The sequence below is a fragment of the Heptranchias perlo genome, unplaced genomic scaffold, assembly GCF_035084215.1.
Source record: "Heptranchias perlo isolate sHepPer1 unplaced genomic scaffold, sHepPer1.hap1 HAP1_SCAFFOLD_509, whole genome shotgun sequence".
NCBI lineage: Eukaryota > Metazoa > Chordata > Chondrichthyes > Hexanchiformes > Hexanchidae > Heptranchias > Heptranchias perlo.
The window spans coordinates 84713-110444 of record NW_027139526.1 but is presented as its reverse complement, the minus strand read 5'-3'; the positions used below and the strand labels follow the sequence as shown (position 1 = coordinate 110444).

General features: G+C 45.8%; 5 non-coding genes across 5 annotated transcripts; 3 read left to right on the top strand and 2 right to left on the bottom strand.

Annotated features, from left to right (window-relative positions):
- Window positions 1-7632: 7632 nt before the first annotated feature.
- Window positions 7633-7705, bottom strand: trnar-acg (transfer RNA arginine (anticodon ACG)). Its single transcript has one exon. It is a non-coding gene; the product is annotated as a tRNA-Arg (tRNA).
- A 2650-nt stretch (window positions 7706-10355) lies between these two features.
- Window positions 10356-10447, top strand: trnar-ucu (transfer RNA arginine (anticodon UCU)). Its single transcript is given in 2 exon segments — window positions 10356-10392; window positions 10412-10447. It is a non-coding gene; the product is annotated as a tRNA-Arg (tRNA).
- Window positions 10448-12028: 1581 nt separating this feature from the next.
- Window positions 12029-12100, bottom strand: trnaw-cca (transfer RNA tryptophan (anticodon CCA)). Its single transcript has one exon. It is a non-coding gene; the product is annotated as a tRNA-Trp (tRNA).
- Window positions 12101-17200: 5100 nt separating this feature from the next.
- On the top strand, window positions 17201-17273 carry trnak-cuu (transfer RNA lysine (anticodon CUU)). Its single transcript has one exon. It is a non-coding gene; the product is annotated as a tRNA-Lys (tRNA).
- Window positions 17274-25647: 8374 nt separating this feature from the next.
- On the top strand, window positions 25648-25732 carry trnak-uuu (transfer RNA lysine (anticodon UUU)). The gene is given in 2 exon segments: window positions 25648-25684; window positions 25697-25732. It is a non-coding gene; the product is annotated as a tRNA-Lys (tRNA).

Here is a 25732-nt window from a genome sequence, read left to right as displayed (position 1 = left end):
ATAATTTGCACCCTCCCAGGTGTGTGGGTTCATGGTCGGATTGTATCAGGGCTCGTCGAAAGGCTCCAGGGACCGCATACCGGGTCTCATGACGCCAAAACCCCTGGGCGTCTTGATGTGCTCCCTCTTGCACCCAGAGGTGGATATTCTCGGGGGACTCAGAGAGGTAAGCGGTTAGGAGGGACTCACTTGTTACCTCGCTAGCTTGGGAACCCTTCCCTTGTGCTTCCCCTCTGCAGAATTAAGAGCCGTCACAGGGAGGGTGAAGGCCGCCTGCTTAGCGGCCAAGTCCGCAGCCCGGATCCCTCTGATTTCCGGGGTCTCCTCCGTCTGATGGGCCCGAATCTTAATGACAGCCCCCAAGGTGGGACCATTCGCTGCCCGAATAAGCTCGGCGATCGCAGGGACCGTGCTTAATTAAGTGGCCTAAGGTAGTCAAACAGCCTCGTCGCTGCCAGAGACGCGAGTAGTCATGGACGACAGAGTAAGCATCCTGGCTGTCAGTGTATATGTTCGCCGTTGTCCCTTCCGCCAATTGGAGGGCTTTGGTGAGCGCGGTGATCTCTGCCAGTTGCCCCCCTCCTCCGTTCCCAAGGCCCCTTGAGCAAGAGTCTGTCCTGACGGACCCACCACGGCCCATCCGTTGACCCGTCAGCCCTCGTGGTAAAAGCTGGACCCGTCTACAGACATTTCTAAACAGGCCCGGACTATGGGTTCCGTAAGGAGAGGTCCCTGACTCGAGTAGCGTAAAATAGTCGTGAATCATGAGGAGTCCCTTCATCAATCAGGAAAGACGCCGGGTTCGTTCGAGGGTCAGTTATCACCTCAATCCGGATCCCCTTACCGAACAAACACGCCTCCCATCTCGCACGCCTCTGATTGGAAGTTGTTTTTACGCTGCCTGTGAGGAGTTTAACGAGGCTGTGACGGGTGTGTCGGATAACTTTACCGGGACCTACCATGGGCTCTCTTGCTTCTACAGCCGGTGCCGCACAGTCGGTGGCGGCCAGATATGGAGGCTGTCCTGTCATAGAGGGTGGTATTGGGCAGGAATAGTACCCCAACGGCTGGATGCGATCGTCCCGGAATTGTCCCACCACCGCACGATACGCCCGATTGCCCACCCAATTCCACAAATGGGAGGGTTTTGCAGGGTCCAGGAGACCCAGGGCAGGTGCATTAGCCAAAGTGATTTTGACCATTTCAAAAGCTTCGACTGCCTCAGGTGTCCAATCCAGTCTCGCCTCTCCCGGGGGCCCTCCCTTTAGGAGGTTGTTTAAGGGACTTGCCAATTCGGTGAAGTCAGTTCCGTACGTGAGGCAGTAATTGAACAAACCCATTACACTCCGCAGGACGGAGACAGGCATTTGTAAAAGTGCTCGGACCCTCTTGTGGGTTAACGTCCTCCCTTCTGGGGAGATGATCTGACCCAGATAGATAACCCGTGGGAGCCCCACCTGGGCCTTAGTCGGATTCAGTTTAAAACCTCCAACGATTAGCGTCTCCAAGACACATGTTAGGGCCTCTAAATGATCTGAGGGTGAAGGGCTTCTGATGAGAAAGTCGTCCACATACTGGAGACAGGCGGGGGTTTGCATGCGGGCATCCACCATTGCCGGTTGGAGAGCCTTTTGCAGACTCTCGTGAAAAACAGTGGGGGAATTGTGGAATCCGTGGGGCAGCCGGGTCCAGGTATATTGAGTGGACCGCACAGTGAAGTTAAAACGTTCCTGTGACCCAGCGTCCAGAGGACAGGTCCAGAACCCGTTTTGGATGTCCAGTGCCGTAAATATGGACAGGCCTGGGTGGAGGCCGTTTAAAATGGTAGCGGGGTTTGCTACTGGAGCGTGGAGTTTATCTGTGACTTTGTTCAGGGCCGTATAGTCTATGGTCAGCCTCTAAGATGCATCTGGCTTTTGCACAGCCCATACGGGGGAGTTGGTCCGGGAACGGGTCTCAATCACTATCCCGGTTTCTAACAAATCTCCCACTATTGATAGGCTGGATAGGAAGGACCGATTTCCCTCCGGCCGAAGGGGATACTGCCGGTGAGCCTCGTGGTAGGGTCCGTGAACCCTGACAGGGTCCATCTGTACCCTACCGCAATCGAGCTTGTGGGTAGCCCATGCGAGAGGGCAAGCTGAGTGGTTCCCCGGGGCCCCTGTCCTTCCCTTCCCCCCCCCACCTCCCCTTTCCGTAACACGTGGCTTGGCTATGCCCCGGGCGCCCACGATTGGTTCATGGTTTCCTTTTCACGGGGCAATCTCGATATAAATGGCCTGTTTCCTGGCAATTAGAGCAGGCACGATCCTCTCGGGCTACTACTACCGGTTCTGTTTTAATTTTTGGGCTAGTGTGGTGCAGGATCCACGGCAGGACGGGTAGGGTGTGGGCCTGGCGGTGAGTGTGGGTGTCTGTCAGATAGAACCCGAAAAGCTGACTAGTCCATTCCCGAAGCCCTGCCTCAGTGGCCTGTGGACTGGCCCCCATCCTAAGCGCTGTTTGTATGGTTTATCCAGTCCCCGAATTAAGCTATCTATAAATCTTGGATCGTTGTGTTTGGCGGGGATGCCGTTGGTCTGTCCCCAATGTTCATACCGTTCAATTACCCGGTCAATATACGCACTGGGGTCTTCCCCAGGGTTTTGTCGTGGGGCCGTGAGTTCTGTCCAGGTGGCAGTGCCGTTACCCAATCCATCTTGAACCCAGGTCTTTAGAGCTTCAAATTGGGTGTCATACTCGACCATAGTAGCTGGGACTTGCAAATCCCAAGGGGGCAACGCCCCAAAGACAGCAGAGAGGCACTTAACCTCAATGATATCTTTTATGTCCTTTATGGACAGATTAAAATGTCGGGCGGCGCTTTGTATCTTTGCCCATACGTCGACAATGGGATTATATCACTTCAGGTCGGGAATGAGAAGGATCAGGCTGGATCTCTCCTGTGGTGTTAAAGGCTGAGATTCCCCCCAATGTGCCCCATGCCTCCCATTTCCCCATTTGCTGCCCCTCCGGCTGGGTTTGGATTTACTCGGACAGGGGCCAGGGGTTTCGGCTCCCCATTTCCAGGTTGTACCGGTGCCGAAGGGCAGATACGGTTGTATTCGGGAGGCACTCAGGCTGCGGCGTTTTGTGCTGCAGAGCCTCCATTGCCTTAACAATTCCCCCCACATTCCTGTAAACCGTCTAACTCCTCCGTTGCTGGCACTTCCAGATCCAAAAAGGCTGAAAACTCGAACTTTAGCCTCTTGTACAGGTCTCAAAAAGTCCTGGAGAGAAGACGGACTCCCCCATTTGTCCACGATTAAATATCCTGTCTGATCTGCCCAACTAGCGAGCAGAACGGTACCATAATTAATTTGTTTAGCAGCCTTGTGTCCCGCCCACCACTCTATTTGATCGACTACTGGACTCGTTTCCTTCCATCCGTTCCTGATCATTGCACTTTGATATTTTAAATTAGCCTCTTGGACTCGTTTTACAACAGAGACACTGGTGGGCAGAGCCGGGACGTCCGGAGGAAGGGGTTTCCCCTCGTTACTCATGTCAATCATTACGTATATCCTTATGCTCTATTTTATACTTTAATTTATTTTACTCTAATCTTATACTTTAATCGGCACAAACGTATCACCTTATAGTCTAATTTATACACACTCACTGGTCCCCGGATCACGATCCTGTGGTGGTTGTCGTTCCCTTCGCCTACTTGATCCTGGCCGTCACGTGGGACTTGGTCCTCTTAATTCAGGCTCAGGCTCGGTGTTTGAGATAAACCATCACCCTTGTCCGTGTCGATCACCACGTGACTCTCAAAATCCAACCTTATACTGTATCGGAATAGCGGCATAAACTTATACTCTAAGCAAACAAACACTTACACTATATCTTATAAACCTACAGGTCTAGTCAATTCCGTCAATCCGTGGTCTCCGTGAGGAATTTTACTACGTGGATAATTTTAATACTGCGGCAAGTGCCACTGCCAATCCTGTCTCCAATGATGAGCCGAGCCCCTACCATAGGCTACCGGCCTCACCCTCGAGGGCTTTATGCAGGGGCACCCCCCATCTGGAGTACAGGGCTATCCTGTTTCACTACACCACGTACCCTCCAATACAGGATCCGTTAGCCGACCTGCAGCGCAGTATCCCACTTCTGACACCAACTGTTAGACTCGAATTTTTGGAGCAAAACCAGACGGAGACGGAACTGCTGACAAAGTTAAAGTTTATTCGAAAACTTTGTGCACAAAGGGAGAGGGGTCAGCTTCCTCAAGCTCGTGACTAACTCTCAAAGGAACATCAGCACTACAAGCATGTTTATACCTTTCAATAAGCAACACCCACCTGCTGTGAAAGGTGAGGGTACATGTTTACGTAACTACAGTGGGTTTCATTGGGTGGTATAGTCTGCCACTCACTTGTCAGGGGCTACCTTGGGTCGTCCCATGACATTAAACATCTCACATTCCTGAGGAGGGCCCTTATCAGTAAACACATAAGTCCCAAACATTGAGACTGGGCGGGGGTCTTCACAAGTCCTGAGCAGCTCATCCCTCACTCCCTTTTGTGCTGGGGTGACCTTGGAGATATCCACCGCTTCTCCCTTGATCATCCCAAGTGAGTTAGTTCGGATAAACAATGTCCTTGAGTAAACATTCCTTAGTGTGCTCTGGAGATAAGCGAGGGGGTGGCCATAAATCCAACAAACCTGCCTTTGTCAGCTCTTACAGTGTGGGTTACGAACTGCTCCCATAATGGTCAAGTATCCCATCATGCTTTGCTGCTACCTAAATGCTGCATGTGCGATTTAACTATCGAATTTTTGTGAGGATAGGAGTGGCTAATCATTCTTTATTATATATATATCAGGTTAGGTGAGGGGAGGCTGGAGGGTTTGGATCTGTGTTCACAAGCGTATTTTTCCAGTCCAACAACAGTGAGGAGGAGAGTGACAGGACAAAGACAGGTTGGTGGAATGGGCAGAAACATGGCAGATGAAATTTAACGCAAAGAAGTGCGAAGCGATACATTTTGGTGGAAGAACGAGGAGAGGAGAAATAAACTGAAGGGCACAATTCGAAAGGAGCTGCAGGAACCGAGAAATCTGGGGGTTCATGTGAACAAATCTTTAAAGATGGCCGGGCAGATTGAGAAAGCGGTTAAAGAAGCATACAGGATCGCGGGCTTTACAAATAGAGGCATAGAGTACATAAGGAAGGAAGTTATGATGAACCTTTATAAAACATTGGTTCGGCGACAACTGCAGCATTGTGTCCAGTTCTTGGCACCGCACTTTAGGAAGGATGTGAAGGCCTTTGAGAGGGTGCAGAACAGATTTATTAGAAAGGTTCCAGGAATGAAGGACTTCAGTTACGTGGATAGACTGGAGAAGCTGGGGTTGTTCTCCTTAGAGCAGAGAATGTTGAGAGGATATTTCATCGATGTTTTTAAAAAGATGAAGATTCCAGACAGAGTGGATCGAGAGAAACTGTTCCCATGGGCGGAAGGGTCAAGAACCAGAGGACAAAGATTTATGGAGATTGCAAAAGAATCAAAGTCAACATGAGGAAAAACGCTTTTACACAGCGAGTGGTTAAGATCTGGAATTCACTGCCCAAGTGAGTGCTGTAGGCAGATTCAATCGTGGCTTTCAAAAGAGAATTGGATAAGTACTTGAAAGGAAAAAAATGCAGGGCTACGGGTAAACTGGGGGAGTGGGGCGGGGGGTTGTGACAAGCTGGATTGCTCTTGCAGAGGGCCAGCACGGACTCGACGTGCCGAACGGTCTCCCTCCGTGCTTTCACCATTCAATGATTCTGGGATTCAAAGAGGCAGAAACAAAATAACTCAAACTTGTGAAACCCGAGATCTTTAGATCTTTATTCTAACGCCCTCCCAACTGAGCGATTACCGTCCCACTGCAAATTGAACTTTGTGTCATTATGTTGGAAGAAAATAAAACCCCAGGAGGAATTGCCCCTCCCGGTCAATCCGCACTTCATGAATAAACATCGCACTCATATATACACCCCACAGTTCATATATAAACATCGCACTCATATATACATACCCACAGTTCATATATAAACATCACACTCATATATACACACCCACAGTTCATATATAAACATCACACTCATATATACACACCCACAGTTCATATATAAACATCACACTCATATATACACACCCACAGTTCATATTTAAACATCACACTCATATATACACACCCACAGTTCATATATAAACATCACACTCATATATACACACCCACAGTTCATATTTAAACATCACACTCATATATACACACCCACAGTTCATATATAAACATCACACTCATATATACACACCCACAGTTCATATTTAAACATCACACTCATATATACACACCCACAGTTCATATTTAAACATCACACTCATATATACACACCCACAGTTCATATATAAACATCACACTCATATATACACACCCACAGTTCATATTTAAACATCACACTCATATATACACACCCACAGTTCATATATAAACATCACACTCATATATACACACCCACAGTTCATATTTAAACATCACACTGATATATACACACCCACAGTTCATATATAAACATCACACTCATATATACACACCCACAGTTCATATATAAACATCACACTCATATATACACACCCACAGTTCATATTTAAACATCACACTCATATATACACACCCACAGTTCATATTTAAACATCACACTCATATATACACCCCACAGTTCATATATAAACATCAGACTCATATATACACACCCACAGTTCATATTTAAACATCACACTCATATATACACACCCACAGTTCATATTTAAACATCACACTCATATATACACCCCACAGTTCATATATAAACATCAGACTCATATATACACACCCACAGTTCATATATAAACATCAGACTCATATATACACACCCACAGTTCAGAGAAATATCGCACTCATATATACACACCCACAGTTCATATATAAACATCAGACTCATATATACACACCCACAGTTCATATTTAAACATCACACTCATATATACACACCCACAGTTCAGAGAAATATCACACTCATTTATACACACCCACAGTTTATAACAGAACAGCGAACTCCTAATCCACACCCAATTTATATTTACTCAAAGTCCTGTTCACAGCTCTTACCAAAGTCTGAACACTGAAAGTTGAACTGTTTTCCAGATACTGTCCGTCCTACTTTGTAATTTCAGCATCGGATTTTATGCAGACCGGCAAAGGGAGCGGAATAGCGGTCCTGGCGGTGAATGCTGCTTCGAACGGAAGTCTCGGTGTCCAGGAGCTGGCGGGGATTGGAAAGCTCTTGTGTCACACGAAGTGTCTGAAAGGCCCGGATAAACCTGAAGGTTATCAGTGCGGTGCCCACACCTCGTGCTGCAATGTTAGCGAGCCGGACATCAACTTGAAAGGCGGCGTGTTCGAAACACGCTGTGGTCACAGTTTCATTCTATACATAACTGAACGGAAATCATTGAAAATGGAATGTTTTCGTCGCTGATTCACCATAAACAATATTTTATTATGATGTTTGATTCTCAGTTCCCCAGTGTCAGAGGGAAAATTGCATAAATCCGAGCCAGGTAGGAGTCGAACCTACAATCTTCTGATCCGTAGTCAGACGCGTTATCCATTGCGCCACTGGCCCAGCTGTTGACTGATGTGTTTTATTTCATTTTTCATTCAGAATCAACCCACAGATTGACACAGAGAGATAAACACAGCGAGAGATACAGACAGTGTCGGTAAACACAACGAAATAGACAAGAGATATAGAAATGTACCAAACGGCCTCAAACTCCACCAGACAGTGGCGGGTATCTGACAGGTATCAGTGAGAGGAGGTGGTGAAGTTGCAGTTTGATTTGGCTCCGTGGCTGAGCTGCTCAAAGTGCCCGTTTGGTCGGGGCCTTTTGTGATATTTACCCAATTTGTGAATTAAGCAACAAAATAACACAGAGCGGTATTTGTATTAGTTCCGGAGCCAACAAGGAAAGGATTCCAGATCTGCAGTATGTAAGTGTTCCTGCACTGTACAGGCGGACCTCTCATACAATGTGTCCGAAACACCTTTTGAGGATATTGCTCCAGAGGGCTGATTGTACAAACTTCTTTACTTACAACCAGCAACCGAATCTCCATGAAAAGTTGCTGAGCGAAGCTGGTTTCGGAGCAGTTTTCGCTGTTCAGCTTTTGTAAATTGGTTGAAACTCATTTTGAACACATCTTAGTATCAATGAGAAGGTCAGGCACAGGATTGTTGGGATGGAACCGTCTCTAACAATAAGTACAAAGTATAATAGATTATAAAGTGAAACAGCCAATCCAATCTCTCAGTCTCTCTCTCACTTTCTCGGTGAGTGAACGTAAACCAACAGAAGAAGCTAAAACAAAGAACTGAGCAGTTTTGTTTGTTTCCTTTTCCTTCGGGCGAGTACAGTTGAAGAGAATGATTTCTGTTTGCTGCCGAACAAATAACTGGAATGAGCAGTGTATCTGGTTCCCATGGTACCCAGTGAAACATCCACGTTTATATCTCCCATTTACACTGATACCTTCCTTCCTCACTAATTATAGGAAACTTTTGGTCAGGTTCAATCACACTTCAGAAGACCAGAAGCGCAAAGGAAGGTCGAAACCTCATGGTGACGTAACCTACAGGCGAGGGAGGTTTGCAGGTTTACCTGGAGCTGTAAATATATAAACTCCTTCCAATGTACAAACTCCCCTCACCAACAGCAATTCAATTCTAACTGATCTGAGACTTTGGGCATTTATGGTGATTATACTTTGTGGAGTTAAAGCAGCATTAAAATCCGTTGTGTGTTGTATACATAGCCGTTCAGTCAATATAAAACATTGTCATCCGACCGACCATGAGCAATGCCACAGGGGGTATGTTAGGTTACGGACAGTTCTGCCTCCAGCAGTTGTTCTCTCGGTCACTCATCCGGCATCACCTCTCGGTCTCACACTTCAGAGTCACGCCTGAATATAAACACATTTCTGTTTCAGACTTTAACCTGGAGATCAACAAATCACAAGTCAAGATGGAGAGAGCAAACAAATCAAATATTTAAGAACGTTAACAGATAGAAAATTCACCATAAATGACTGAGGAAAAAATGAAGCAAACGGAACAAGATGAACAATTAGCAAAAGGTAACAATTAAAGAAAGGAGAAGGGGAACCGATCAAATCGCCCCAAATAGTTTTTGAAAAATCCTTTCGGTTTACATCTTAGCTTCTCCGTTATGTTGGGGATGTACAACTAGAAATATTTTTCGTAACATCATAAAGACAATTAGAATACAACTTTCACAAAGTAGGCCTTAATCTTACTTATACGATAGCGTGTTATTTGTTTGTAAAATCTGCAATTGTTTCACCATTCTTTAAGTTTAGAGGGATGCTCTGAATATATGTTCCGTATTGAAACCTAAGTGGATTAATAAAATAAAATGTGGAAGTTTTTTTATGAACACGAAGAGCTGCTTTTCCATGTTGGATATCGCGATATATTTATTTACGCAACTGTCATTTGTGAAATGATGGAATGTATTTATTTCTATATCTGTACGGGTAAGGAAATCCCCACTGGATCATTTCCAGGAAACAGTCAAGTACTTAAATTAGTTTGTCAAACCCAAAACACCCGTTGGGAATTGCTGATTGAAAATTTGAATGGAAATCGAGACCGTCACAAAGTATTGGAACAAATATACCCGCTGAGGTTTCGGGGTTGTTACTGATTTATTTCTATCACTGAGTAATCTATTTTAAACAGGGTGAAGCTACAAATCTAATGATAAGAGTCTGGGTTGGAGAAGGAACAGATGAAAGTATCAAATTTAATTACACTGATTCCACAAACACTGCACACCACATCCCTTAAACATTGTTAACTGTTTCTACATAAAACTGGAGAGGGTGTAAATAGAAAGTAACAGAACAAAAATCTCATTAATGTATCAAATTTAATTTTGATATTGTTGCACAAACACTGAACATCCCATCGCTAAAACACTGTCCCGATCTAAAATCAGTCGGCAGGACCCTGAGACACAGTGAAAATGCTGTGATTTCAACCTGGTTCAAAACACGCAGCCTTCTGATGTGGAGTCAGACGCGACTGTTCTTGCACCAGGCCCACAACAAGCGGCTGGAGCCGGATCCATTGGAGGGCGATCGGTGCAGACTGCCGCCGCGGCTCTCGGAATGTGAGAGGCGGAAAGAGGAGCAGCCTGACCGCCTCAACCACAGCACAGGATCCCCACTCTCCTTCAAATGGCATAACTGACTCTGTGGCGCAATGGACAGCGTGTTGGACTTCTACTTCGTGGTTAGCAGAGACATTCAAAGGTTGTGGGTTCGAGTCCCGCCAGAGTTGGATTTTAGTTCGGGAGCTGGGAAGTGAAATTTTGCAGCAAAACCGCAACCGGATCATTAATGTCCGTCAAGGACGGGAAACTGCCCCCGACACTTCATCTTACACAAGTGGCTCCAGTCACACCCGAATTTATGATTCTTAATCCACTCTGAGCTGGATTGGCAAAACACTCTCAAGGAGGAGACTCAACATCTGCTCAGACCGAAAGTCAATCTGCTGGACTTCCGGCTCTGTCAGACTGAATGTTCCTTCAGACAGGTTTCTAACTGGACACATGCATCCTGCTGCCGTGTGAGCATTGGTGCTGGAGGGGTAGAATTCTTGCTTGTAGTAATTCTATTCCTGTAAAACTAGCTCCTGAAGTGTAGGTTGGAAAGTATCCTGGCTGAGCGGTCGATGGCGCTGGTTTAAAGCTCCAGTTAAATCCCACGATTTGTGGATGGATCAAAATCATAGTTTGTGTCTCCAAAACAACAGCCTCCCTCCTGTAAACAAGTAATACTGAACATCTCATCTGCTATTGCAACAGCGTAATCCGGAGGAACCACATGGCAATTCAAATAAGATGCATTTTGGAACAAACCAATTGTACCTTCAACTCCGGTCGAAATGTTAACAAGCAAAAGGATTGTTTGATCTCGGTGAGACTCGAATTAACAACCTCGGTATTTCCCGACCCTGTCCTGTCAGATAAGGACCGCGCACTGACCGATTGCGCCGCTGGAGCCCGGTCACTCTGATCACCTGTCCCACTCTGCTGGAAAGAATCTTAAGGTGAGAGGCCCGAACCTGTGGAAACGTGTCCAGTCACTGTGATGAAACTAATATCTGCACTTCCACTTTCAGCTTCTTTCACATCCTCTGCTCCATCGCACGACAATCGGGTTTTCTGCGAACAGGTCAAAATGAACATTGTCAGAAATTCTCTCAGTTGTGAGATTTGAACCCAGCGCCCACGCAGTGATTGGATTTATTGTCTTCAAGCAGTGAGCTCCGTTCACACAACGCCTTGCCAGTCTTTCACATTTTGTTTAATGCCCAAATAAATAAATTGGAGCTAATTGACCGCATTTACCCCGTGCTGGGGTTGTTCTCCTTCGAGCAGAGAAGGTTCAGAGGAGATTTGATGGAAGTGTTCAAAGTCATGAAGGGTTCAGATAAAGTTAATAAAGAGAAGCTGTTCCCATTGGCGGAAGTGTCGAGAACCAGAGGACACAGATTTGAGGTGATTGCAAAAGAACCAAAGGCGACATGAGGAAAATCTTTTTTACGCAGCGAATGGTTATGATCTGGAATGTGCTGCCTGAAAGGGTGGTGGAAGCAGATTCAATCGTGGCTTTTAAAAAGGAATTTGATAAATACTTGAAGGGGAAAATGCAGGGCCACGGGGAAAGGGACGGGGAATGGGACCAATGGGATTGGTCTTACAAAAGGCAGGTAAGGGATTGATGGGTTGAATGGCCTCCTTCTGTGGTGTGTTCATTCTGTGATAAATATTATTTTACACACAGTGAACAGACCATCCCTGAAAGACTGCCCCGCGATAAAACAGAGTGACACTGAAACGTTGTGAAAATGCAATGACCCCGACGTGATTCGAACACGCATCCTTCTGATCTGGAGTCAGACGCGCTACCGTTGCGCCACGAGGTCCACAGCGCCCACCTGGAGCCGGATCCATAGGAGGGAGATCGGTACCGACCGCCACAGGGTCTCGAAGAGGCGGAAGCAGCAGCAGCAACACCGCAGGAGCCCCGCTCTCCAATCCAGCCGTTCCCAGCGGAGAGCTGCCAGTCCCGGCCTGAGCCCTGTCTGGGAGCCGCCTGCCATTCAGTCTTTACAGAACGGGACCGATCCAGTTTCAGCTCACACACAAGCTCAGGAATCCCACTCCTGACAGATTCACTTATTTAAACCTTGTTTAGATTCAGTGAATTGGGATTTAATTCAATCCTCATCTGCCCGCCGCTCTGTCAGTTCAGGACTTTATTTAAACCGACACTTGGAGCTCTGTTTTCAGGGTGCCGGCTGTTAAAGCATTTCTCAGTCCCACCACGAACACTTTTTGCTGCTAACTTCTGCTTAATACAAAGTTCCCAGGAACGAGGGAATTTCTCCTGGGTACGGAGTTCGAGTTGAGGAACAACCGAGGTGCGATTACACTACTTGGTGTATTCTATAGGCCACCAGCTCGTGGGACCGATACAGAGGAGCAAATTTGCAGGGAAATTACAGAGAGGTGCATCAGCCATAGAGTAGTGATAACAGGGGATTTCAACTATCCTAATATAGACTGGGATAACAATAACATAATGCGCAAAGAAGGGGAAGAATTTTTGAAATGTGTTCAGGATAACTTTCTCGACCAGTACGTTTCTGGCCCACTGAGGAAGGAGGCATTGCTGGACTTGGTGCAAGGGAATGAGGCGGGCCAAGTGGAGCAAGTGTCAGTGGGGGAGCATTTAGGGAGCAGCGATCAGTATCATAAGGAATGGAATAGCTATGGAAATGGACACTGTCCACTCTAAAGTAAAAGTACTCAATTGGATGAGGGTCAATTTCAGTGGGATGAGAACAGATCTGGCCCCGGTAAATTGGAATTAAAGATTGTCAGGCAAAACTACAATTGGACAGTGGGCGGCTTTTGAAAAGATGATTCGGGTATAGAGAAGGTACATTCCAACAAGGTAGAAAGGTCGGGCAAATAAAGCCAGAGCTCCCTGGATAATAAGAGCGATAGAGAGTAAGATGAAGCGGGAAACATAAAAGGGAATCAAAAAGTCTTCTACAGACATGTTAACAATAAAAGGGTAGTAAGAGGAGGGGCAGAGACGATTAGGGACCATAAAGGAGATCGACTCACGAGGCAGTGGGCCTGGCAGAGGTACTCGATGAGTACTTTGCATTGTTCTTTACCAAGGAAGGAGATGCTGCCAGATTCTCGGTAAAGGAAGATATAGTTAAGATACTGGATGGGCTAAAAATGAGAAAGCAAATGACAAGAATCGAATCCGTGATCATGATATTACGGTAAACTCAATGGAAATGAACTAACCGGCTGTCCGAACGGCACATTCGGCTGTTTAATTAATTTTTGTTCCTGTGCGCTGGTTGGTAGCGGTTTCTGTATGTGGACCCCTAAATCTCTCTGCTCCTCCACAGTTCCGAGTTTCTCACCATTTAGAAAATACTCTGATTTATCTTTCTTAGATTTAAAGTGGATGACCTCGCTCTCCCCCACATTGAACTCTGTTTGCCGCAGTTTTACCCACTCACTTAATTTATCAATTCCCACTTTTCAACTTCCTGCTTCTATCTACATTATTTATTCCGCCACCAGAAGGCTGAGTGTTCAAATCACGGGGTAACCGTTGCTTTTCGAGCTGATCGGATTCTGGATCGTTCCGGGATGAATGTTTCATCTGCTTTTTCTCAATAAACAGAACCTTGCACTCAAATCTGCTTCTCTGGTTCTCAATTTTCAGGAAGGCGTCTCATTCTGCCCTCGACTTTTGATCTTGAACTGTGGTTGAAGATTTTGCAAAGAGGGAAAAGAAGTCCCCAAATCGCCCCACGTGACTCTCAAACGCTTTGGGAAGAAGTTCAGTTCAAACAATCAGGACTTTAAAGGCCCCTCAATGACCTGCACTTTCTTTGATTGAGTTTTGTTCCCCATTGTATTCGACCGTGAAATCGCTCTCCGCTTTCATCTCACTGGTGAAGAGTGTGAGGGCCTTGTATCTGTCAGCGTGTAAGTGACGAGTTTGGGGTCGGTATGGGCCGCTTTCAATTTTGAAATCTCACCAAGCACCAGAGAAAAGAAACTTAGAATCAAACTGTCCCTGTCAGTGATGAATTGAAGTGAATATCGCTCCAAGCAGATCTGGACAAAGCGCAGCGCAGCCGCACAGGAGTTCCAAATCCACCCTCTCGCCACTCGGCAATCACATTAACTGAACTTTACTCTGGCCCAGTGTCACCGCGCTGAAATCAAGTCTTTCTCGGCCACATACTTTCTTAACATCATAGTTACTGGTTTAAGAGTGAAAACTGCCGTCCGCTTCACTGTAAGTGCAAGAGACAACTTTGTAGACACCGTGTAGTGTCACAGACCTGCTCGTTGGACCTGCTCATTTCATCTCATCTCATTTTCTGCAATACTGGGATAGAGAATGGTGAATCACAGCTCGAAAAATCAATCCTCTCTCCGACTGGGGGACCGAGTCTTCCAACATACAGGCATTTAGGGGCAAGGGGAGTTTGATGTTCAGAAATAAGACGGCACCGATTTTCACTCGTGCAAACTGCACACCCTTTATTTTGGAAAAGTAAACTTATGGTCAGACAGTTGTGACATTGGTCGCTGCAAGCTGAAACGTTAGCTCGGTGAATTAGTAACTCAAGAAGGCCGCTGTTGTATCACTGTGGTGTAATTGGTTAGCGCGTTTGGTTATTAACTGTAACGGTTGGTGGTTCGAACCCACCCGGGGACAATAGGGAGCTTTTACCTTAAAATTCGTTGTTTCGCATTTCCAGGTTTCGAATGTGTGTTCTGTTCACAGAAAAATGTACCGTAAACATTGCCAGCTGAGCGCGGCTGATATTCCACCTGCCGCTGGATAACAGGTATCTGAACAATATCCAAAAAACCGAGAATGGCTTGAAGGTGATCGAAATACTTCTTGACAGACAAGGTTCAAAATGAGGGCTCACGATTAAAGTGAAATATTATTCACCTTCCGACAGGTTTCAGTTTATTTGTGAGAGATTGTTAAAGGATCCTGCAGCGCTGCCTCAGTTAACAAAAGCAGTTCGAAGCCGCTTTTTTGACGCAGCATCAAACCCATCAGTTTTTCGCTGTTCCCCAGCTCCCCGAGTGAGTGAGGCCGTGACAGCAGCGACATTGTCCGGTCCCGCTTTCTCCAATCACCCGCTGCCGGCGGAAAGCAGCGAATGCAGCCTCAGACAGCGCATTACTGTCCATCCCTGGGAAACAATTTCCAACTGAAACAGATTGGAGTTGTGCTGAGCTTTGAGTCTGTAGCGTGTCCGTGACGAGTTTCAGGTTGATATCATCCATTCATTTTTTTATATCTCAGAAGCGCACCAGGAGAAAACCGGAACTGAGAATCAAATTGTCCCTGTAGGTGATGAATTCAAAGGAATATCGCTCCAAGCAGATCTGGGAAAGTCACAGTGCAACCGCACAGAAGTTCCAAATTCTCCCTCTCGCCACTCGGCAAACATTAACTGACCTTTGCTCTGTCCTGGTGTCGCCTCGATCAAACCGTCTCTTTCGCGTATGAATTTTTTACGAGTGCAAAGCGTCCCCCGCTTCAGTGAAGCTGCAATCGACATTTTCTTCTAGATGCCATGTCATGGGCCAGATAAAGGATGTGAACAGTTACTGCTGAGAACAAATTAAAAAGTAGCAGAAGTTCATCAAAGTTGCACCATTGAAAGTCCTGGGTGGAGGTTTAGAGGCTGCGATTGTGGAAAGAGTTTTGTTGCGATTCTAACAGACCTTCGAGTGAATTTCCGGGATGTCCAGAACACCGAAATAACTCAGTCAGACTGAAGATCTGAAGGGTTCAGTCCCGGGTTTCAGGAGCGTTTTCTCTCCCTCTCTGTTATCTTGATACCTCCTCCTGCCCTTTCCATTTTCTGATACGCTCGGAGTGCCCCTTACCCACTGACACACCCTGACTCTCCCTGATAACATCTGGCAGTCCCTTGCCCTCTCTGATAACATCTGGCAGTCCCTTGCCCTCTCTGATAACATCTGGCAGTCCCTTGCCCTCTCTGATAACATCTGGCAGTCCCTTGCCCTCTCTGATAACTTCTGAGAGTGCCGTAAACTCTTTGATACCTCATAGCCTCACACCCCTTGATAACCCCTGAGAAGCCCTTTGATTCCCTTACAGCCTCTGGGATCCCGTTGCCCCACCGGATCCACACTAATAAACCCTTAGACTCCCTGATTTATTATCAGGAGCCATTAACCTCTCTGCTACCCAAGTGCGATTTAATTCCACATGTGGATCTACCAGTCTGTGTTAAGGATCAGATCCACGGTTTGTTCGCTCTCATTACTCCGAAGCACTCTGTTCACCGAGAGGGAAATCGCATCTACGTTTATGTGATTTTCAAAGAAAAATAAAACATTGCATGTACAGAATACAGAAATAGCTCAGATGGGGTAGCGTTAGAATTAAAATCCACAGATCCTTTGTTCAATCTCCGCTTAAGGCGGCCTTTTTTCCTCTTTCTCTGTTGGCGGAATGCATAATGAGGGGGCTTAATCTTGAAATTAGTGCTCGATTAATGAGGCGAGAAATCAGGAATCACTTTCGCAAACAAAATACGGCCGAAAGCTGGAACTCTCTCGGCCAAAAGGATGTGGATTGAGGCTCAATTCAAATTTACAAGACTGATATTGACAGATCTTTTTTCGGTTCGGGTCCCAAGGGATATGTTTCCAATGCGGGGAAATCGAGTTGAGTTACAGACCACCTCATGATCTAATTGAATGGGACAGCAGAAAGAGGGGCTGAGTGGCCCTCTCCTGTCTCGATGTTCCTCTCCTGCTCAGCGCGGTACTGGAGGACGGGGAAAAGGCATCAGACTGACTCCAGAATGAAAAGCGAGTGCACAGAAGGAACGACGCTGGGATTGTCAGACAAACTGAACCCCTGCAGCAAAATCAACAGCTGCCTCTCTACAATAATAGGATGGGAAAAGATATTGAAGCTGGCCTGGCTCGCTCAGTCGGTAGAGCATGAGACTCTTAATCTCAGGGTTGTGGGTTCGAGCCCCACGCTGGGCGTTTCGTGTTTTATTTCTCAAACTGGGTGATAAAAGGTCCAAAGTGCGACCTCTTATCTCCAGTTCAAGAAATCCAGTTACATTAACAGACACAACACTGAGCTGTGTGAAAGGAAACCGTGAGCGTTGCCAAATATCCAGTCCCTCCCGATTCTATCTTCTCATTCCCTCCACATGGGACACGGACAGATTATCGGTTCAACCGGCTTCATTTTTTGCTGTTATTAAATGTGTTGATGCCTTCAAAATGTCAGATTTGGAAAATGACAACTCTGGATCCATTCGCCTCTCTGATACCTCCGGAGACCCCCTTGCCTTATTTGATTCTCCCGAGCTCCTCATCTTCTCCGATATGGTCCGAGAGTCCATTATCCTTTTTGAACCTTGTCAGCGCCCTTTACACTCTCTGATACCCGCAAAATGCTCCTTACCCACTGTTACGCCCTGAGTCCTCTTACGCTCTCTGATACCCTCTGACACTCCCTTGCCCTCTCTGAGATCCCCTTACACTCTGTGATACCCTCAGACAATCCCTTCCCTTCTCTGAGATCCCCTTACACTCTCTGATACCCTCTGACAATCCCTTCCCCTCTCTGAGATCCCCTTACACTCTGTGATACTCTCTGACAATCCCTTCCCTTCTCTGAGATCCCCTTACACTCTGTGATACTCTCTGACAATCCCTTCCCTTCTCTGAGATCCACTTACGCTCTCTGATACCCTCTGACACTCCCTTCCCCTCTCTGAGCCCACTTACGCTCTCTGATACCCTCTGACACTCCCTTCCCCTCTCTAAGATCCTCTTACGCTCTCTGATACCCTCTGACACTCCCTTCCCCTCTCTAAGATCCCCTTACGCTCTCTGATACCCTCTGACAGTCCCTTCGCCTCTCTAAGATCCCCTTACACTCTCTGATACGCTCTAATATTCTCTTCCCCTCTCTGGGATCCCCTTGCTCCACCGGATCGCCACTAAGAAGCCATTAGACTCCCTGAACCCTTCTCAGAGCCCATTACCCTTCCTCATACCCAAGTACGATGTAATTTCACAGGATGATCTATCGGCTTGTATTCAGAATGAGATCCACAGTTTGTACGGCCCATGCTGCTTCCGCCTCTCCCACTCCGAGAGCCCAAGCGGCGGTCGGAACCAATCTCCCTCCTATAAACTCGGAGTGTAAGTATGAGTGCGCTGTTGTTTCATAAACTGTGGGTGTGTATATATGAGTGCGATGTTTATATATGAACTGTGGGTGTGTATATATGAGTGCGATGTTTATATATGAACTGTGGGTGTGTATATATGTGTGCGATGTTTATATATGAACTGTGGGTGTGTATATATGAGTGCGATGTTTATATATGAACTGTGGGTGTGTATATATGAGTGCGATGTTAAAATATGAACTGTGGGTGTGTATATATGTGTGCGATGTTTATATATGAACTGTGGGTGTGTATATATGAGTGCGATGTTTATATATGAACTGTGGGTGTGTATATATGAGTGTGATGTTTATATATGAACTGTGGGTGTGTATATATGTGTGCGATGTTTATATATGAACTGTGGGTGTGTATATATGAGTGCGACATTTATATATGAACTGTGGGTGTGTATATATGAGTGCGATGTTAAAATATGAACTGTGGGTGTGTATATATGTGTGCAATGTTTATATATGAACTGTGGGTGTGTATATATGTGTGCGATGTTTATATATGAACTGTGGGTGTATATATATGTGTGCGATGTTAAAATATGAACTGTGGGTGGGTATATATGTGTGCGATGTTTATATATGAACTGTGGGTGTGTATATATGAGTGCGATATTTATATATGAACTGTGGGTGTGTATATATGAGTGCGATGTTTATATATGAACTGTGGGTGTGTATATATGAGTGTGATGTTTATATATGAACTGTGGGATTGTATATATGAGTGCGATGTTTATATATGAACTGTGGGTGTGTATATATGAGTGCGATGTTTATATATGAACTGTGGGTGTGTATATATGAGTGCGATATTTATATATGAACTGTGGGTGTGTATATATGAGTGCGATGTTTATATATGAACTGTGTGTGTATATATGAGTGCGATGTTTATATATGAACTGTGGGTGTGTATATATGAGTGTGATGTTTATATATGAACTTTGGGTGTGTATATATGAGTGCGATGTTTATATATGAACTGTGTGTGTATATATGAGTGCGATGTTTATATATGAACTGTGGGTGTGTATATATGAGTGCAATGTTTATATATGAACTGTGGGTGTGTATATATGAGTGCGATGTTTATATATGAACTGTGGGATTGTATATATGAGTGCGATGTTTATATATGAACTGTGGGTGTGTATATATGAGTGCAATGTTTATATATGAACTGTGGGTGTGTATATATGAGTGCGATGTTTATATATGAACTGTGTGTGTATATATGAGTGCGATGTTTATATATGAACTGTGGGTGTGTATATATGAGTGTGATGTTTATATATGAACTGTGGGTGTGTATATATGAGTGTGATGTTTATATATGAACTGTGGGATTGTATATATGAGTGCGATGTTTATATATGAACTGTGGGTGTGTATATATGAGTGCGATGTTTATATATGAACTGTGGGTGTGCATATATGAGTGCGATGTTTATCTATGAAGTGCGGTAATGAACAGGAGGAGCAGGGCTTCGGAGGGGTTATATTTTCTTGGAAGACAATGGCGCAAAGTTTCATTTGCTCTGGGGTCCAAATACTCATTTGGAATTGCATTGGACTGAAGATCTAAAGGTCCTTGGTTTAATCCCGGGGTCGGCAGTTTTTGGTTATTTAGTTTATTTTTCTTTGGGTCCATTCTCGCATTTATTGACAGAGAAATTTGATCCCCGCCACTGAAGGATTGGGGATGGATTAGAGAGACATCAAGAATGGGAAATATTTCTATCGTCTGTATTTGGTTTTTATTTCTCTGTTACCTTCTGCCTTTTTCTCTTGGTTTTGTTTCTCTCGGTGCCGGGTGAACATTTGATTTGATGTATTTGTCCTGAACTGATGCCTTTTCCACATGTCGGGGCGGTCAGACCCGTTCTGTCTCTCTGTTGCTGCTGATGATCATTAATGGGAACAGGCCGCGAGTTAAACATTTCTCTGCAAACCGGAGAAAGACAAATCAAAAGAAAGACGTGTTTCTCCGGCCCAGGGGCAAAGTTACAATGGATGTTATTCAAAAAACTGTCCCCATGAATTTGTCTGTGAATCTGTTTGTGAAGTTTGGGTTTTAAAAGTTCCGAAAACCCAAAATAAAGCCCCTTAACAGCCCATACAGGAATCAAACCCACGATTATAACATTATGGTGTGTTTTAAGCAAGTCAGCTGACCAGCCGTTACGAACATCCCAATCATCGTTTTTTTTTACCGATACTAGTTTGAAGTGATTTCTTTACACGGACCCCTAAATCTCTCTGGCCCTCCACAGTTCCCAGCTTCTCACCATTTAGAAAGTACCCTGATCTATCCTTTTTTGATCCAAAGTGGATGACCTCCAGAAAAAGTGACTAAAGTAGTGGACAGGGGAATGTCAATGGATGTTATTTATATGGACTTCCAGAAGGCATTTGATAAGGTCCCACATAAGAGAATGTTAGCTAAGATAGAAGCCCATGGAATCGAGGGAAAAGTACGGACTTGGTTAGGTAGTTGGCTGAGCGAAAGGCGACAGAGAGTAGGGAGAATGGGTAGGTACTCACATTGGCAGGATGTGACTAGTGGTGACCCGCGGGGATTTGTCTTGGGGCCTCAATTATTCACAATATTTTTTAACGACTCAGATGAAGGCATAGAAAGTCTCATATCTAAGTTTGCCGATGACAAAAAGATTGCTGGCATTGTGAGCAGTGTAGATGAAAACATAAAATTACAAAGTGATATTGATAGATTAGGTGAATGGGCAAAACTGTGGCAACTCATGGACCAGCATATTCCTCACTCTACCATTACCAACAAGCCAGGGGATCAACCCTGGTTCAATGAGGAGTGTAGAAGAGCATGCCAGGAGCAGCACCAGGCGTACCTAAAAATGAGGTGCCAACCTGGTGAAGCTACAACTCAGGAATACATGCGTGCTAAACAGCGGAAGCAACATGCTATAGACAGAGTTAAGCGATTCCACAACCAACGGATCAGATCAAAGCTCTGCAGTCCTGCCACATCCAGTCGTGAATGGTGGTGGACAATTAAACAACTAACGGTAGGAGGAAGCTCTGCAAAAATCCCCATCCTCAATGATGGCGGAGTCCAGCACGTGAGTGCAAAAGACAAGGCTGAAGCGTTTGCAACCATCTTCAGCCAGAAGTGCCGAGTGGATGATCCATCTCGGCCTCCTCCCGATATCCCCACCATCACAGAAGCCAGTGTTCAGCCAATTCGATTCACTCCACGTGACATCAAGAAACGGCTGAGTGCACTGGATACAGCAAAGGCTATCCCAGCTGTAGTGCTGAAGACTTGTGCTCCAGAACAAGCTGCGCCTCCAGCCAAGCTGTTCCATAACAGCTGCAACACTGGCATCTACCCGACAATGTGGAAAATTGCCCAGGTATGTCCAGTCCACAAAAAGCAGGACAAATCCAATCCGGCCAATTAACGCCCCATCAGTCTGCTCTCAATCATCAGCAAAGTGATGGAAGGTGCCGTCGACAGTGCTTTCAAGCGGCACTTACTCACCAATAACCTGCTCACCGATGCTCACTTTGGGTTCCGCTAGGACCACTCGGCTCCAGACATCATTACAGCCTTGGTCCAAACATGGACAAAAGAGCTGAATTCCAGAGGTGAGGTGAGAGTGACTGCCCTTGACATCAAGGCAGCATTTGACCGAGTGTGGCACCAAGGAGCCCTAGTAAAATTGAAGTCAATGGGAATCAGGGGGAAAACTCTCCAGTGGCTGGAGTCATACCTAGCACAAAGGAAGATGGGAGTGGTTGTTGGAGGCCAATCATCTCAGCCCCAGGACATTGCTGCAGGAGTTCCTGAGGGCAGTGTCCTAGGCCCAACTATCTTCAGCTGCTTCATCAATGACCTTCCCTCCATCATAAGGTCAGAAATGGGGATGTTCGCTGATGATTGCATAGTGTTCAGTTCCATTCGCAACCCCTCAGATAATGAAGCAGTCTGAGCCCGCATGCAGCAAGACCTGGACAACATCCAGGCTTGGGCTCATAAGTGGCAAGTAACATTCGCGCCAGATAAGTGCCAGGCAATGACCATCTCCAACAAGAGAGAGTCTAACCACTTCCCCTTGACATTCAACGGCATTACCATCGCTGAATCCCGCACCATGAACATACTGGGGGTCACCATTGACCAGAAACTTAACTGGACCAGTCATATAAATACTGTGGCTACGAGAGCAGGTCAGAGGCTGGGTATTCTGCGGCGAGTGACTCACCTCCTGACTCCCCAAAGCCTTTCCACCATCTACAAGGCACAAGTCAGGAGTGTGATGGAATATTCTCCACTTGCCTTGATGAGTGCAGTTCCAACAACACTCAAGAAGCTCGACACCATCAGGGAAGAAGCAGCCCGCTTTATTGGCATCCCGTCCACCACCCGAAAGATGCACTCCCTTCACCTCCGGTGCACAGTGTGTGTACCATCCACAGGATGCACTGCAGCAACTCGCCAAGGCTTCTTCGACAGCACCTCCCAAACCCGCGACTTCTACCACCGAGAAGGACAAGAGCAGCAGACACATGGGAACAACACCACCTGCACGTTCCCCTCCAAGTCACACACCATCCCGACTTGGAAATATATCGCCGTTCCTTCATCGTCGCTGGGTCAAAATCCTGGAACTCCCTTCCGAACAGCACTGTGGGAGAACCTTCACCACATGGACTGCAGCAGTTCAAGAAGGCGGCTCACCACCACCTTCTCAAGTGCAATTAAGGATGGGCAATAAATGCCGGCCTCGCCAGCGACGACCACATTCCACGAACGAATATAAAAAAAGGTTTTGGAGTCCTCACCGCCAAAATTGCAAACACCTTATCGACATCTGACCGAGCAAACCCTGGCATAACCTTAAAGTCCCACATCAGGTCACCCCTCAGTCTTCTCTTTCCTATGGTAAAGAGCCCCAGTCTGTTCAAACTTTCAATATGGGGAAGTGTGAACTTTGGACCTAAACAAGATAGATCAGAATATGTTCTAACTGGTGAGAAGCTAGGAACTGTGGGGGAGGAAAGATGTTTACGGGTCCAAGTACAGAAATCACTGAATGTCAGTGGACAGTTACAAAAAATAATTCAAAAGGCCAATGGAATGTTGGCCTTTATCTCAAGGAGCTGGAATTCAAAGGGGTGGAAGTTATGTTCCAGTTATATAAACTCTGCTGAGACCACATTTCGAGTCCTGCATTCAGTTCTAGGCCCCACACCTCAGGGAGGATATATTGGCCTTGGAGGGGGTGCAGCGCAGATTCACCAGAATGATACCGGGGCTAAAATGGTTAAATTATGCGGACAAGTTGCACAGACAAGGTTTGTATTTCCTTGTGTATAGAAGATTAAGTGTTGATGTATTCGAGTTGTTGAAGGTGATTAAATGAGCCAATGGTGTGTGTGTGAGCTGTGAGACAGCTTGAAATCCCAATCCTCTCCACCACTGGGGACTGAGTCTTCCAACATACAGGGATTTTCACTCGTGCAAGTTTCATCCACATTTTCTGCTCTTCATTTCTCCGACCTGCTTGTTGCGCTTTTCCCTTCAATTCAGGACTGACAGGAAAAACTCGATTCTGCCGTCAATCTTCGGGTCACATGGTGAGATTTCAAATAATTGAAATCGACCCTGATCACCCCCAATATCGTCACCTACACGTTTGACGAATGCAAAGCGGCTTCTATCGCGGTTTTATTGCACAACTCGTTCAAAGATACTGTCAGTAATTGGAGGGTCTTTCAAGTCATGACACGAACAGAACAGTTCGCACTGCCGTTTTCCCCAAGACGCTTCAGATTCATGGGGAGTGATTTCGGTCTGGCGGTTAAAACCGTTCCCTCTTAACAAATCCACCTTTGAACCCGGGACTTTTAGTATTTTTGATAATCGATACCAAATCGGTTTGTCCTGTATTTTACATTACTTTCTAAATATTGCAGATAAGCGGAGCACTTGAGCTGTCACAGCTGTGACTTTGACTTTTCTCCCTCTCCTCTCGATCTCCCCGGTAACTGCCACTAACCACAATCTTCTCTCACACTTCTCCATCAGGAAGTTCCGAGTCTCGGTTTTGAAATGAAATAACGCCCATCTCTCCAATCACCGACAGCCCAGAGAGAGTTTCTTAGTTTCAGCTCCCAATTTCCCCAAATCCTCAAAGTAGCATGAAAATAATTGTCCTTACGTTAATAGCAATATAATTAAAAGTTCTTATCGTCTGGGGTTTTGTTTCAGATTCCACGGCTTTTAAAGGTCACTGCGGATGTTGAGCGAATCGCCTCTTGGTTGGAGGTTTCTGTGTGGGAAAGATCAGGAAGTGATAATTGAGAGACCGAGGATGAAGCTGTTTGATGGGAGCACTGGGGACACAGACCGTGCGCGGCTCCAGTGGAGCAATCGGTCAGCGCGCGTTATTTCTACAATAATTATACACTCGAGAAATGCTGGGGTTGTGAGCTCCAGCGCCATCTAAAGTAGTTGAACCTTCTAAACATTTTGACTGGAGTTCAAGGTACAACCGGTTCCATAAGACATCGACTTCTTCATGTCCCCATGTGGGCACTGAGGCTCCTCTGCCCTCCCGTCTTGCAATAGCAGGTGAGAGTTTATTTGTTTATAGGAGGGAGAGGGGGCGATTGGCGAGAGCTGAAATGGTAAAGCGGCCGGCACGACATCTTTAAATCTGAAGAACCAAACACACAATTCTTCTTTCCGTGAAGCAGAGATTCATCGGTTTGAAGTGTCGTGTTGGGAAAATTCGGGAGGCAAATCTGCTGCCTGGTGTCACGGTGTAACGGGTGAAATTATTCAGCTTTCAATTGTTGATCGGCTGAAATCTCGAGAGGCCTTTTCCATCTCCCGTGTGGAACAAGTTTAACTTTTGAGCCATTGGGTAAAGTGGGTTTTTTTAATTTCTGCGAACGAATGACAAGACATTTTGTACAAACAAGAAGAATTGTAAAATCACGAGTTCTCTGTCCATGTTTCTTACATCATGTTCAACAGAAACAAGGATTCGCCTCAACATGTTGCTGAAAATTGTAGAAAAGAGATACTCCCCCGAATTCGACATCGACGGGGATAATTCAGAGTCCCACCATGAATCTGTATGATGGAAACTAATCCAACAGTGAGCCTGGATAGCTCAGTCGGTAGAGCATCAGACTTTTAAAATAGGTAGTGATCTGAGAGTCCAGGGTTCAAGTCCCTGTTCAGGCT